Source organism: Sus scrofa, chromosome 16 (assembly GCF_054392235.1).
Source record: "Sus scrofa isolate SSC_HxYL_T2T_F1_AM1 chromosome 16, Sscrofa_HxYL_maternal_Yorkshire_Landrace_v2.0, whole genome shotgun sequence".
Taxonomy (NCBI): Eukaryota; Metazoa; Chordata; class Mammalia; order Artiodactyla; family Suidae; genus Sus; species Sus scrofa.
Window position 1 is genome coordinate 4,135,437 of NC_139398.1, and position 14,279 is coordinate 4,149,715.

Sequence of the window (14,279 nt, forward strand, 5' to 3'; positions counted from 1 at the left end):
ACAGTGCATTCAATCACGCTTCATGGAATCCACTGCATTCAATCGGGATTCATTTTACCACGCTGCATGGAGTTCACTGCATTCAATCACAATGCATGGAATCCACTGCATTCAATCGGGATGCTTTGGGCCATGCCTCATAAAATCCACTGCATTCAACGACGCTGCATGGAATCCACCGAATTTAACTGGGATACATTATACTAAGCTGTATCGAATCCACTGCATTCAATCAGGATGCATTTTACCATATGGCATGGAGTTCACTGCATTCAATCATGCTACACGTAATCCACTGCATTCAATCAGGATGCTTTGGGCCATGCTGCATAAAATCCACTGCATTCAATCATGCTGCACGTAATCCACTGCATTCAATCGGGATGCATTTTATCAGGCTGCCTGGAATCCATGCATTCATCACACGGCATGGACTCCACTGCATAAAATCGGGATCCATTGCGCCAAAATGCATGGAATACTCTGCATTCAATGACGCTGCAGGGAATCCACTGCATTCAATCGGGATGCTTTGGGCCATGCCTCATAAAATCCACTTCATTCAATGACGCTGCATGGAATCGACTGCATTCAATCATGCTGCATATAATCCACTGCTTACAATAGGGTTCAATTTCTTCACGCTGCATGGAATCCACTGCATTCAATCACGCTGCATGGAATCCACTGCATTCAATCAGGATGCATGTTCCCACGCTGCATGGAGTACACTGCATTCAATCAAAATGCATGGAATCCACTGCATTCAATCGGGATGCTTTGGGCCATGCTGCATACAATCCACTGCATTCAATCGGGATGCATTGGGCCTCACTGCATGGACTCCACTGCATATAATCGGGATCCATTACACCACAATGCATGGAATCATCTGCTTTCAATGACGCTGCATGGAATCCACTGCATTCAATCGGGATGCATTTTACCAGGCGGCATGGAATCCATGCATTCATCACGCTGCATGGACTCCACTGCATACAATCGGGATCCATTGCGCCACAATGCATGGAATACTCTGCATTCAATAATGCTCCATGGACTCCACTGCATTCAATCAGGATGCTTTGGGCCATGCTGCATAAAATCCACTGCATTCAATCATGCTCCATTAAATCCACTGCATTCAATCAGGCTGCATAAAATACACTGCATTCAATAGGGTTCCATTACTTCACACTTCATGGAATACAGTGCATTCAATCACGCTTCATGGAATCCACTGCATTCAATCGGGATTCATTTTACCACGCTGCATGGAGTTCACTGCATTCAATCACAATGCATGGAATCCACTGCATTCAATCGGGATGCTTTGGGCCATGCCTCATAAAATCCACTGCATTCAACGACGCTGCATGGAATCCACCGAATTTAACTGGGATACATTATACTAAGCTGTATCGAATCCACTGCATTCAATCAGGATGCATTTTACCATATGGCATGGAGTTCACTGCATTCAATCATGCTACACGTAATCCACTGCATTCAATCAGGATGCTTTGGGCCATGCTGCACAAAATCCACTGCATTCAATCATGCTGCACGTAATCCACTGCATTCAATCGGGATGCATTTTACCAGGCTGCATGGAATCCACTGCATTCAATCACGCTGCATGGAATCCACTGCATTCAATCGGGATGCATTTTACCAGGCTGCATGGAATCCACTGCATTCAATCACGCTGCATGGAATCCACTGCATTCAATCACGCTGCATGGAATCCACTGCATTCAATCGGGATGCATTTTACCAGGCTGCCTGGAATCCATGCATTCATCACACTGCATGGACTCCACTGCATACAATCGGGATCCATTGCGCCACAATGCATGGAATACTCTGCATTCAATGATGCTCCATGGAATCCACTGCATTCAATCAGGATGCTTTGGGCCATGCTGCATAAAATCCACTGCATTCAATCATGCTGCATGGAATCCACTGCATTCAATCATGCTGCATAATATCCACTGCATTCAAAATGTTCCATTTCTTCACGCTGCATGGAATGCACTGCATTCAATCGGGATGCATTTTACCTCACTGCATGGAGTACACTGCATTCAATCTCAATGCATGGAATCCACTGCATTCAATCGGGATGTTTTGGGCCATGCTGCAAAAAATCCACTGCAATCAATCAGGATGCATTGGGCCTCGCTGCATGGACTCCACTGCATACAATCGGGATTCATTGCGCCACAATGCATGGAATCCTCTGCATTCAATGATGCTGCATGGAATCCACTGCATTCCATCGGGATGCATTTTACCACACTGCATAGAGTATACTGCATTCAATCACAATGGATGGAATCCAATGCATTCAATCGGGATGCTTTGGGCCATGCTGCAGAAAATCCACTGCCTTCAATCGGGATGCACTGGGCCTCGCTGCATGGACTCCACTGCATTCAATTGGTATCCATTTCGCTGCAATGCATGGAATCCTCAGCATTCAATGACGCTGCAAGTAATCCACTGCATTCTATCGGGATGCTTTGGGGCATGCTTCATGAAATCCACTGCATTCAATCATGCTGCATGGAATCCACTGCACTCCATCATGCTGCATAAAATCCACTGCATTCAATAGGGTTCCATTTCTTCACACTGCAGGGAATACAATGCATTCAATCGGGATGCATTTTAACACTCTGCATGGATTACACTGCTGCATAATGGATTACACTGCTGCAATCATGCTGCATATAATCCACTGCATTCAATCGGGATGATTTGGGCCATGCTGCATAAAATCCACTGCATTCCATCGGGATGCATTGGGCCTCGCTGCATGGACTCCACTGCATACAATCGGGATCCATTGTGCCACAATGCATGGGATCTTCTGCATTCATTGACGCTGCATGGAATCCACTGCATTCAATTGGGATGCTTTGGGCCATGCTGCATATAATCCAGTGCATTCAATTGGGATGCATTTGGCCTCGCTCCATTGACTCCACTGCATACAATAAGGATCAATTGCAACACAATGCATGGAATCCTCTGCATTCAATGATGCTCCATTGAATCCAGTGCACTCAATCAGGATGCTTTGGGCCATGCTGCATAAAATCCACTGCATTGAATCCACTGCATTCAATCAGGATGCTTTGGGCCATGCTTAATAAATTCCACTGCATTCAATGACGCTGCATGTAATCCACCGAATTTAACTAGGATACATTATACTAAGCTGTATCGAATACACTGCATTCAATCAGGATGCATTTACCACATTGCATGGAGTTCACTGCATTTAATCATGCTGCACGTAATCCACTGCATTCAATCAGGATGCTTTGGGCCATGCTGCATAAAATCCACTGCATTCAATCATGCTGCACGTAATCCACTGCATTCAATCGGAATGCATTTTACCAGGCTGCATGGAATCCACTGCATTCAGTCACGCTGCATGGAATCCACTGCATTCAATCGGGATGCATTTTACCAGGCTGCATGGAATCCAGTGCATTCAATCACGCTGCATGGAATCCAGTGCATTCAATCACGCTGCATGGAATCCACTGCATTCAATCAGGATGCATTTTAATAAGCTGCATGGAATCCATTCTGTCATCACGCTGCATGGACTCCGCTGCATACAGTCGGGATCCATTACGCCACAATGCATGGAATCCTCTGCATTCAATCGGGATGCATTTTACCAGGCTGCCTGGAATCCATGCATTCATCACACTGCATGGACTCCACTGCATACAGTCGGGATCCATTGCGCCACAATGCATGGAATACTCTGCATTCAATGATGCTCCATGGAATCCACTGCATTCAATCAGGATGCTTTGGGCCATGCTGCATAAAATCCACTGCATTCATTCATGCTGCATGGAATCCACTGCATTCAATCGGGATGCATTTTACCTCGCTGCATGGAGTACACTGCATTCAATCTCAATGCATGGAATCCACTGCATTCAATCGGGATGCTTTGGGCCATGCTGCAAAAAATCCACTGCAATCAATCAGGATGCATTGGGCCTCGCTGCATGGACTCCACTGCATACAATCGGGATCCATTGCGCCACAATGCATGGAATCCTCTGCATTCAATGATGCTGCATGGAATCCACTGCATTCCATCGGGATGCATTTTACCACACTGCATGGAGTACACTGCATTCAATCACAATGGATGGAATCCAATGCATTCAATCGGGATGCTTTGGGCCATGCTGCAGAAAATCCACTGCATTCAATCGGGATGCACTGGGCCTCGCTGCATGGACTCCACTGCATTCAATTGGTATCCATTGCGCTGCAATGCATGGAATCCTCTGCATTCAATGACGCTGCATGGAATCCACTGCATTCTATCGGGATGCTTTGGGGCATGCTTCATGAAATCCACTGCATTCAATCATGCTGCATGGAATCCACTGCACTCCATCATGCTGCATAAAATCCACTGCATTCAATAGGGTTCCATTTCTTCACACTGCAGGGAATACAATGCATTCAATCGGGATGCATTTTAACACTCTGCATGGATTACACTGCTGCATAATGGATTACACTGCTGCAATCATGCTGCATATAATCCACTGCATTCAATCGGGATGATTTGGGCCATGCTGCATAAAATCCACTGCATTCCATCGGGATGCATTGGGCCTCGCTGCATGGACTCCACTGCATACAATCGGGATCCATTGTGCCACAATGCATGGGATCTTCTGCATTCATTGACGCTGCATGGAATCCACTGCATTCAATTGGGATGCTTTGGGCCATGCTGCATATAATCCAGTGCATTCAATTGGGATGCATTTGGCCTCGCTCCATTGACTCCACTGCATACAATAAGGATCAATTGCAACACAATGCATGGAAACCTCTGCATTTAATGATGCTCCATTGAATCCAGTGCACTCAATCAGGATGCTTTGGGCCATGCTGCATAAAATCCACTGCATTGAATCCACTGCATTCAATCAGGATGCTTTGGGCCATGCTTAATAAATTCCACTGCATTCAATGACGCTGCATGTAATCCACCGAATTTAACTAGGATACATTATACTAAGCTGTATCGAATACACTGCATTCAATCAGGATGCATTTACCACATTGCATGGAGTTCACTGCATTTAATCATGCTGCACGTAATCCACTGCATTCAATCAGGATGCTTTGGGCCATGCTGCATAAAATCCACTGCATTCAATCATGCTGCACGTAATCCACTGCATTCAATCGGGATGCATTTTACCAGGCTGCATGGAATCCACTGCATTCAGTCACGCTGCATGGAATCCACTGCATTCAATCGGGATGCATTTTACCAGGCTGCATGGAATCCAGTGCATTCAATCACGCTGCATGGAATCCAGTGCATTCAATCACGCTGCATGGAATCCACTGCATTCAATCAGGATGCATTTTAATAAGCTGCATGGAATCCATTCTGTCATCACGCTGCATGGACTCCGCTGCATACAGTCGGGATCCATTACGCCACAATGCATGGAATCCTCTGCATTCAATCGGGATGCATTTTACCAGGCTGCCTGGAATCCATGCATTCATCACACTGCATGGACTCCACTGCATACAGTCGGGATCCATTGCGCCACAATGCATGGAATACTCTGCATTCAATGATGCTCCATGGAATCCACTGCATTCAATCAGGATGCTTTGGGCCATGCTGCATAAAATCCACTGCATTCATTCATGCTGCATGGAATCCACTGCATTCAATCGGGATGCATTTTACCTCGCTGCATGGAGTACACTGCATTCAATCTCAATGCATGGAATCCACTGCATTCAATCGGGATGCTTTGGGCCATGCTGCAAAAAATCCACTGCAATCAATCAGGATGCATTGGGCCTCGCTGCATGGACTCCACTGCATACAATCGGGATCCATTGCGCCACAATGCATGGAATCCTCTGCATTCAATGATGCTGCATGGAATCCACTGCATTCCATCGGGATGCATTTTACCACACTGCATGGAGTACACTGCATTCAATCACAATGGATGGAATCCAATGCATTCAATCGGGATGCTTTGGGCCATGCTGCAGAAAATCCACTGCATTCAATCGGGATGCACTGGGCCTCGCTGCATGGACTCCACTGCATTCAATTGGTATCCATTGCGCTGCAATGCATGGAATCCTCTGCATTCAATGACGCTGCATGGAATCCACTGCATTCTATCGGGATGCTTTGGGGCATGCTTCATGAAATCAACTGCATTCAATCATGCTGCATGGAATCCACTGCACTCCATCATGCTGCATAAAATCCACTGCATTCAATAGGGTTCCATTTCTTCACACTGCAGGGAATACAATGCATTCAATCGGGATGCATTTTAACACTCTGCATGGATTACACTGCTGCAAACATGCTGCATATAATCCGCTGCATTCAATCGGGATGATTTGGGCCATGCTGCATAAAATCCACTGCATTCCATCGGGATGCATTGGGCCTCGCTGCATGGACTCCACTGCATACAATCGGGATCCATTTTGCCACAATGCATGGAATCCTCTGCATTCAATGATGCTCCATTGAATCCAGTGCACTCAATCAGGATGCTTTGGGCCATGCTGCATAAAATCCACTGCATTCAATAGGGTTCCAACACTTCACGCTGCATGGAATCCACTGCATTCAATCAGGATGCTTTGGGCCATGCTTAATAAATTCCACTGCATTCAACAACGCTGCATGGAATCCACCGAATTTAATTGGGATACATTATACTAAGCTGTATCGAATCCACTGCATTCAATCAGGATGCATTTTACCACATTGCATGGAGTTCACTGCATTCAATCATGCTGCACGTAATCCACTGCATTCAATCGGGATGCATTTTACCAGGCTGCATGGAATCCACTGCATTCAATCACGCTGCATGGAATCCACTGCATTCAATCGGGATGCATTTTACCAGGCTGCATGGAATCCACTGCATTCAATCACGCTGCATGGAATCCACTGCATTCAATCGGGATGCATTTTACCAGGCTGCATGGAATCCACTGCATTCAATCACGCTGCATGGAATCCACTGCATTCAATCACGCTGCATGGAATCCACTGTATTCAATCAGGATGCATTTTAATAAGCTGCATGGAATCCATTCAGTCATCACGCTGCATGGACTCCGCTGCATACAGTCGGGATCCATTACGCCACAATGCATGGAATCCTCTGCATTCAATCGGGATGCATTTTACCAGGCTGCATGGAATCCACTGCATTCAATCACGCTGCATGGAATCCACTGCATTTAATCAAGCTGCATGGAATCCACTGCATTCAATCAGGATGCATTTTACCAGGCTGCCTGGAATCCATGCATTCATCACACTGCATGGACTCCACTGCATACAATCGGGATCCATTGCGCCACAATGCATTGAATACTCTGCATTCAATGATGCTCCATGGACTCCACTGCATTCAATCAGGATGCTTTGGGCCATGCTGCATAAAATCCACTGCATTCAATCATGCTGCATGGAATCCACTGCATTCAATCATGCTGCATAATATCCACTGCATTCAAAATATTCCTTTTCTTCACGCTGCATGGAATCCACTGCATTCAATCGGGATGCTTTGGGCCATGCTGCAAAAAATCCACTGCAATCAATCAGGATGCATTGGCCCTCGCTGCATGGACTCCACTGCATACAATCCGGATCAATTGCGCCACAATGCATGGAATAGTCTGCATTCAATGATGCTGCATGGAATCCACTGCATTCCATCGGGATGCATTTTACCACACTGCATGAAGTACACTGCATTCAATCACAATGGATGGATCCAATGCATTCAATCGGGATGCTTTGGGCCATGCTGCAGAAAATCCACTGCATTCAATGACGCTGCATGGAATCGACTGCATTCAATCATGCTGCATATAATCCACTTCTTACAATAGGGTTCAATTTCTTCACGCTGCATGGAATCCACTGCATTCAATCACGCTGCATGGAATCCACTACATTCAATCGGGATGCATGTTCCCACGCTGCATGGAGTACACTGCATTCAATCAAAATGCATGGAATCCCCTGCATTCAATCGGGATGCTTTGGGCCATGCTGCATACAATCCACTGCATTCAATCGGGATGCATTGGGCCTCACTGCATGGACTCCACTGCATATAATCGGGATCCATTACACCACAATGCATGGAATCATCTGCATTCAATGACGCTGCATGGAATCCACTGCATTCAATCGGGATGCATTTTACCAGGCTGCATGGAATCCATGCATTCATCACGCTGCATGGACTCCACTGCATACAATCGGGATCCATTGCGCCACAATGCATGGAATCCTCTGCATTCAATCAGGATGCTTTGGGCCATGCTGCATAAAATCCACTGCATTCAATCATGCTCCATTAAATCCACTGCATTCAATCAGGCTGCATAAAATACACTGCATTCAATAGGGTTCCATTACTTCACACTTCATGGAATACAGTGCATTCAATCACGCTTCATGGAATCCACTGCATTCAATCGGGATTCATTTTACCACGCTGCATGGAGTTCACTGCATTCAATCACAATGCATGGAATCCACTGCATTCAATCGGGATGCTTTGGGCCATGCCTCATAAAATCCACTGCATTCAATCGGGATGCCTTGGGCTTCGCTGCATGGACTCCACTGCATACAATCAGGATCCATTGCGCCACAATGCTTGGAATCCTCGCATTCATTGAGGCTTCATGTAATCCAATGTATTCAATCGGGATGCTTTGGGCCATGCTGCATAAAATCCACTGCATTCAATCATGCTTCATGGAATCCACTGCACTCAATCATGCTGCATAAAATCCACTGCCTACAATAATGTTGCATAACTTCACACTGTATGGAATACACTTCATTCCATCATGCTGCATGGAATCCACTGCATTTAATCGGGATGTTTTGGGCCATGCTGCATATAATCCACTGCATTCAATTGGGATGCATTGGGCCTCACTGCATGGACTCCACTGCATACAATCGGGATCCATTGCGCCACAATGCATGGAATCCTCTGCATTCAATGACGCTGCATGGAATCCACTGCATTCAATCGGTATGCTTTGGGCCATGCTGTATAAAATCCACTGCATCAATCATGCTGCATAATATTCACTGCATTCAATAGTGTACCTTTTCTTCACACTGCATGGAATACACTGCATTCAATCACGCTGTATGGAATAAACTGCATTCAATCGGGATGCATTTAACCACGCTGCATGGATTACACTGCATTCAATGACGCTGCATGGAATCCACTGCATTCAATCGGGATGCTTTGGGGCATGCTTCATGAAATCCACTGCATTCAATCATGCTGCATGGAATCCACTGCATTCAATAGGGTTCCATTTCTTCACGCTGAATGGAATACAGTGCATGCAATCACGCTCCATGGACTCCACTGCATACAATCTGGATCCATTGAGCCACAATGAATGGAATCCTCTGTATTCAATGACGCTGCATGGAATCCACTGCGGTGAATCAGGATGCTTTGGGCCATGCCGCATATAATCTACTGCATTCAATTGGGAAGCATTTGGCCTCGCTGCATTGACTCCACTTGATAAAATCGGGATCCATTGCGCCACAATGCATGGAATCCTCTGAATTCAATGACGCTGCATGGAATCCACTGCAATCAATCGGGATGCTTTGGGCCATGCTGCATAAAATCCACTGCATGCAATCATGCTGCATGGAATCCACTGCATTCAATAGGGTTCCATTGCTTCATGCTGCATGGAATCCACTGCATTCAATCACGCTGCATGGAATCCACTGCATTCAATCGGGATGCATTTTACCACGCTGAATGGAGTACACTGCATTCAATCACAATGCATGGAATCCACTGCATTGAATCGGGATGCTTTGGGCCATGCTGCATAAAATCCTCTGCATTCAATCATGCTGCATAAAATCCACTGCATTCAATAGGGTTCCATTTCTTCACACTACATGGAATACACTGCATTCAATCACGCTGTATGGAATAAACTGCATTCAATCCGGATGCATTTAACCACGCTGCATGGATTACACTTCATTCAATCACAATGCATGGAATCCACTGCATTCTATCAGGATGCTTTGGGCCATGCTGCAAAAAATCCACTGCATTCAAGAGGGTTCCATTTCTTCACGCTGCATGGAATCTACTGCATTCAATAGGGTTCCATTTCTTCACGCTGCATGGAATACACTGCATTCAATCAGGATGCATGGAATCGACTCCATTCAATCAGGATGCATTATACAACGCTGCATGGATTACCCTGCATTCAATCACAATGCATGGAATCCACTCCATTCAATCGGGATGCTTTGGGCCATGCTGCAGAAAATCCACTGCATTCAATCGGGATGCATTGGGACTCGCTGCATAGACTCCACTGCATATAATCTGGATCCATTGCACCACAATGCATGGAATGCTCTGCATTCAATGTCGCTGCATGGAATCCACTGCATTCAATCGGGATGCTTTGGGCCATGCTGCATAAAATCCACTGCATTCAATCATGCTGCATGGATTCCACTGCATTCAATCATGCTGCATAAAATCCAATGCATTCAATAGGGTTCCATTTCTTCACACTGCATGGACTTCACTGCATTCAATCACACTGCATGAAATTCACTGCATTAGATCTGGATGCATTTTACCACGCTGCATGGATTACACTGCATTCAATGACGCTGCATGGAATCCACTGCATTCAATCGGGATGCTTTGGGCCCTGCTGCATAAAATCCACTGCATTCAATCGGGTTGCATTGGGCCTCGCTGCATGGACTTCACTGATTTCAATTTGTATCCATTGCCCCACAATGCATGGAATCCTCTGCATTCAACGACACTGCATGGAATCCACTGCATTCAATCATGCTGCATGGAATCCACTGCATTCAATAGGGTTCCATTTCTTCACGCTGCATGAATCCACTGCATTCAAACACGCTGCATGGAATCCAATGCATTCAATCGGGATGCTTTGGGCCATGCTGCATAAAATCCACTGCATTCAATCGGGATGCATAAAATACACTGCATTCAATAGGGTTCCATTACTTCACACTTCATGGAATACAGTGCATTCAATCACGCTTGATGGAATCGACTGCATTCAATCGGGATTCATTTTACCACGCTGCATGGAGTTCACTGCATTCAATCACAATGCATGGAATCCACTGCATTCAATCGGGATGCTTTGGGCCATGCCTCATAAAATCCACTGCATTCAACGACGCTCCATGGAATCCACCGAATTTAACTGGGATACATTATACTAAGCTGTATCGAATCCACTGCATTCAATCAGGATGCATTTTACCATATTGCATGGAGTTCACTGCATTCAATCATGCTACACGTAATCCACTGCATTCAATCAGGATGCTTTGGGCCATGCTGCATAAAATCCACTGCATTCAATTGGGAAGCATTTGGCCTCGCTGCATTGACTCCACTTGATAAAATCGGGATCCATTGCGCCACAATGCATGGAATCCTCTGCATTCAGTGATGCTGCATGGAATCCACTGCATTCCATCGGCATGCATTTTACCACACTGCATGGAGTACACTGCATTCAATCACATTGGATCGAATCCAATGCATTCAATCGGGATGCTTTGGGCCATGCTGCAGAAAATCCACTGCATTCAATCGGGATGCACTGGGCCTCGCTGCATGGACTCCACTGCATTCAATTGGTATCCATTGCGCTGCAATGCATGGAATCCTCTGCATTCAATGACGCTGCAAGGAATCCACTGCATTCAATCGGGATGCTTTGGGGCATGCTTCATGAAATCCACTGCATTCAATCATGCTGCATGGAATCCACTGCACTCCATCATGCTGCATAAAATCCACTGCATTCAATAGGGTTCCATTTCTTCACGCTGAATGGAATACAGTGCATGCAATCACGCTCCATGGACTCCACTGCATACAATCTGGATCCATTGAGCCACAATGAATGGAATCCTCTGTATTCAATGACGCTGCATGGAATCCACTGCGGTGAATCAGGATGCTTTGGGCCATGCCGCATATAATCTACTGCATTCAATTGGGAAGCATTTGGCCTCGCTGCATTGACTCCACTTGATAAAATCGGGATCCATTGCGCCACAATGCATGGAATCCTCTGAATTCAATGACGCTGCATGGAATCCACTGCAATCAATCGGGATGCTTTGGGCCATGCTGCATAAAATCCACTGCATGCAATCATGCTGCATGGAATCCACTGCATTCAATAGGGTTCCATTGCTTCATGCTGCATGGAATCCACTGCATTCAATCACGCTGCATGGAATCCACTGCATTCAATCGGGATGCATTTTACCACGCTGAATGGAGTACACTGCATTCAATCACAATGCATGGAATCCACTGCATTGAATCGGGATGCTTTGGGCCATGCTGCATAAAATCCTCTGCATTCAATCATGCTGCATAAAATCCACTGCATTCAATAGGGTTCCATTTCTTCACACTACATGGAATACACTGCATTCAATCACGCTGTATGGAATAAACTGCATTCAATCCCGATGCATTTAACCACGCTGCATGGATTACACTTCATTCAATCACAATGCATGGAATCCACTGCATTCTATCAGGATGCTTTGGGCCATGCTGCAAAAAATACACTGCATTCAAGAGGGTTCCATTTCTTCACGCTGCATGGAATCTACTGCATTCAATAGGGTTCCATTTCTTCACGCTGCATGGAATACACTGCATTCAATCAGGATGCATGGAATCGACTCCATTCAATCAGGATGCATTATACAACGCTGCATGGATTACCCTGCATTCAATCACAATGCATGGAATCCACTCCATTCAATCGGGATGCTTTGGGCCATGCTGCAGAAAATCCACTGCATTCAATCGGGATGCATTGGGACTCGCTGCATAGACTCCACTGCATATAATCTGGATCCATTGCACCACAATGCATGGAATGCTCTGCATTCAATGTCGCTGCATGGAATCCACTGCATTCAATCGGGATGCTTTGGGCCATGCTGCATAAAATCCACTGCATTCAATCATGCTGCATGGATTCCACTGCATTCAATCATGCTGCATAAAATCCAATGCATTCAATAGGGTTCCATTTCTTCACACTGCATGGACTTCACTGCATTCAATCACACTGCATGAAATTCACTGCATTAGATCTGGATGCATTTTACCACGCTGCATGGATTACACTGCATTCAATGACGCTGCATGGAATCCACTGCATTCAATCGGGATGCTTTGGGCCCTGCTGCATAAAATCCACTGCATTCAATCGGGGTGCATTGGGCCTCGCTGCATGGACTTCACTGATTTCAATTTGTATCCATTGCCCCACAATGCATGGAATCCTCTGCATTCAACGACACTGCATGGAATCCACTGCATTCAATCATGCTGCCTAAAATCCACTGCATTCAATAGGGTTCCATTTCTTCACGCTGCATGAATCCACTGCATTCAAACACACTGCATGGAATCCACTGCATTCAATCGGGATGCTTTGGGCCATGCTGCATAAAATCCACTGCATTCAATCATGCTGCATGGAATCCACTGCATTCAATCGGGATGCATTTTACCAGGCTGCAAGGATTACACTTCATTCAATCACAATGCATGGAATCCAATGCATTCAATCGGGATGCTTTGGGCCATGCTGCATATAATCCACTGCATTTAATCGGGATGCTTTGGGCCATGCTGAATAAAATCCACTGCATTCAATCATGCTGCATGGAATCCACTGCATTCAATCGGGATGCAATTTACCACGCTGAATGGAGTACACTGCATTCAATCATGCTGCAGGGATTCCCCTGCATTCAATCGGGATGCTTTGGATCATGCTGCAAAAAAATCCACTGCATTCAATCGGGATGCATTGGGCCTCGCTTCATGGACTCCAGTGCATACAGTCGGGATCCATTGCACCACAATGCATGGAATCCTCTGCATTCAATGACGCTGCATGGAATCCACTGCATTCAATCGGGATGCTTTGGGCCATGCCTCATAAAATCCACTTCATTCAATGACGCTGCATGGAATCGACTGCATTCAATCATGCTGCATATAATCCACTGCTTACAATAGGGTTCAATTTCTTCACGCTGCATGGAATCCATTGCATTC